The sequence below is a fragment of the Scomber scombrus genome, chromosome 17 (genome assembly GCF_963691925.1).
Source record: "Scomber scombrus chromosome 17, fScoSco1.1, whole genome shotgun sequence".
Lineage (NCBI taxonomy): Eukaryota > Metazoa > Chordata > Actinopteri > Scombriformes > Scombridae > Scomber > Scomber scombrus.
Window position 1 is genome coordinate 27377525 of NC_084986.1, and position 2500 is coordinate 27380024.

The following is a 2500-nucleotide window of genomic DNA, read 5'->3' on the forward strand; positions in this document are numbered from 1 at the left end:
TGGAGACATTGGGATGAAGAAGTCAAATGTCAACCTCCTGGTGGGGGCTGTAGGTAAAAAAAGGCAGAGGATCACCACAGCCGTCGGAATACATCGCCTGCGAAAAACCATGAACGCCCGTAGCAGGTGAGGACCCGTCTGCAGGTCAGTGTGCACAGATGTTTTAAGTCGGCCTCTTGGACGGCGACAAGCCTTTCAAGGTTTCCGTAGTGTAGTGGTTATCACGTTCGCCTCACACGCGAAAGGTCCCCGGTTCGAAACCGGGCGGAAACACTTGTAATTTTGTCTTCACTCTGAGTAATGGAATCAAACTGTGCTGTCTCACATGACTGGTAATTAGGGCGCATCGACCAAAAGGTTTGTGCCCCACATCATCTGAGAACTTGCTATGTTTTCAAATGATGAACTATTTCTTCTTTTGAATTGCTTTTTGTTTGTGACCGTCACTTAACATTGCGCAAAAACAGGTAGGATGTCTTGTATTTCAAATGTTTGGATATCGTCAGGCAACTGAAATCATGTCAGGAGGTCAAGTGCCTCAGGCCACCCACGCGGGTGACAGGGAGCTTTTCACAGTTTCCGTAGTGTAGTGGTTATCACGTTCGCCTAACACGCGAAAGGTCCCCGGTTCGAAACCGGGCGGAAACACTTGTTTGTTTGGTGCTCACCCTGAGTCATTAATGGCATCGTGGGAGCAACCCCGCGTCAAACACCAGAAAACAGTGCGTGGTTGACGGCACAAAGAAGTCACCATCCTGAACATGTCTGATAACTATGTACTACTGACCATTTGGGGGTTCAGCCCATGACTTTATTTCTGTAGGAGATCGATGCAGGTGGATATCCTGGCTTCATTGCCCTGTTTGGCAAGGAGGAGCATGCACGATGTCGAGGATGCGTCGCTTTGGTCTTTCCCGGTAAATTATCCGCAGCTGCTTGAAAACTCAACTCTCCCCGTCGGGGAATCGAACCCCGGTCTTCCGCGTGACAGGCGGAGATACTGTCCACTATACTAACGAGGACTGCTGCATGGATGAGTTATGGCACGTCAACGGGCCGGCAGAGCGGTTCTGACGTCGACGGGGAACGTTCCCGTAGTTATGGAGACATTGGGATGAAGAAGTCAAATGTCAACCTCCTGGTGGGGGCTGTAGGTAAAAAAAGGCAGAGGATCACCACAGCCGTCGGAATACATCGCCTGCGAAAAACCATGAACGCCCGTAGCAGGTGAGGACCCGTCTGCAGGTCAGTGTGCACAGATGTTTTAAGTGGGCCTCTTGGACGGCGACAAGCCTTTCACGGTTTCCGTAGTGTAGTGGTTAGCACGTTCGCCTCACACGCGAAAGGTCCCCGGTTCGAAACCGGGCGGAAACACTTGTAATTTTGTCTTCACTCTGAGTAATGGAATCAAACTGTGCTGTCTCACATGACTGGTAATTAGGGCGCATCGACCAAAAGGTTTGTGCCCCACATCATCTGAGAACTTGCTATGTTTTCAAATGATGAACTATGTCTTCTTTTGAATTGCTTTTTGTTTGTGACCGTCACTTAACATTGCGCAAAAACAGGTAGGATGTCTTGTATTTCAAATGTTTGGATATCGTCAGGCAATTGAAATCATGTCAGGAGGTCAAGTGCCTCAGGCCACCCACGCGGGTGACAGGGAGCTTTTCACAGCTTCCGTAGTGTAGTGGTTATCACGTTCGCCTTACACGCGAAAGGTCCCCGGTTCGAAACCGGGCGGAAACACTTGTTAGTTTGGTGCTCACCCTCAGTCATTAATGGGATCGTGGGAGCAACCCCGCGTCAAACACCAGAAAACAGTGCGTGGTTGACGGCACAAAGAAGTCACCATCCTGAACAGGTCTGATAACTATGTACTACTGACCATTTGGGGGTTCAGCCCATGACTTTATTTCTGTAGGAGATCGATGCAGGTGGATATCCTGGCTTCATTGCCCTGTTTGGCAAGGAGGAGCATGCGTCGCTTTGGTCTTTCCCGGTAAATTATCCGCAGCTGCTTGAAAACTCAACTCTCCCCGTCGGGGAATCGAACCCCGGTCTTCCGCGTGACAGGCGGAGATACTGTCCACTATACTAACGAGGACTGCTGCATGGATGAGTTATGGCACGTCAAAGGGCCGGCAGAGCGGTTCTGACGTCGACGGGGAACGTTCCCGTAGTTATAGAGACATTGGGATGAAGAAGTCAAATGTCAACCTCCTGGTGGGGGCTGTAGGTAAAAAAAGGCAGAGGATCACCACAGCCGTCGGAATACATCGCCTGCGAAAAACCATGAACGCCCGTAGCAGGTGAGGACCCGTCTGCAGGTCAGTGTGCACAGATGTTTTAAGTGGGCCTCTTGGACGGCGACAAGCCTTTCACGGTTTCCGTAGTGTAGTGGTTATCACGTTCGCCTCACACGCGAAAGGTCCCCGGTTCGAAACCGGGCGGAAACACTTGTAATTTTGTCTTCACTCTGAGTAATGGAATCAAACTG

At 50.4% G+C, this 2500-nt stretch overlaps 7 non-coding genes across 7 annotated transcripts; 5 read left to right on the forward strand and 2 right to left on the reverse strand.

Annotated features, from left to right (window-relative positions):
- The first annotated feature begins 200 nt into the window (after positions 1-200).
- Positions 201-273, forward strand: trnav-cac (transfer RNA valine (anticodon CAC)). Its single transcript has one exon. It is a non-coding gene; the product is annotated as a tRNA-Val (tRNA).
- Positions 274-575: 302 nt separating this feature from the next.
- trnav-aac (transfer RNA valine (anticodon AAC)) lies at positions 576-648 on the forward strand. Its single transcript has one exon. It is a non-coding gene; the product is annotated as a tRNA-Val (tRNA).
- Positions 649-950: 302 nt separating this feature from the next.
- trnad-guc (transfer RNA aspartic acid (anticodon GUC)) lies at positions 951-1022 on the reverse strand. The gene has a single exon. It is a non-coding gene; the product is annotated as a tRNA-Asp (tRNA).
- Positions 1023-1301: 279 nt separating this feature from the next.
- On the forward strand, positions 1302-1374 carry trnav-cac (transfer RNA valine (anticodon CAC)). Its single transcript has one exon. It is a non-coding gene; the product is annotated as a tRNA-Val (tRNA).
- Positions 1375-1676: 302 nt separating this feature from the next.
- On the forward strand, positions 1677-1749 carry trnav-uac (transfer RNA valine (anticodon UAC)). Its single transcript has one exon. It is a non-coding gene; the product is annotated as a tRNA-Val (tRNA).
- Positions 1750-2035: 286 nt separating this feature from the next.
- Positions 2036-2107, reverse strand: trnad-guc (transfer RNA aspartic acid (anticodon GUC)). Its single transcript has one exon. It is a non-coding gene; the product is annotated as a tRNA-Asp (tRNA).
- A 279-nt stretch (positions 2108-2386) lies between these two features.
- On the forward strand, positions 2387-2459 carry trnav-cac (transfer RNA valine (anticodon CAC)). Its single transcript has one exon. It is a non-coding gene; the product is annotated as a tRNA-Val (tRNA).
- Positions 2460-2500: the final 41 nt, after the last annotated feature.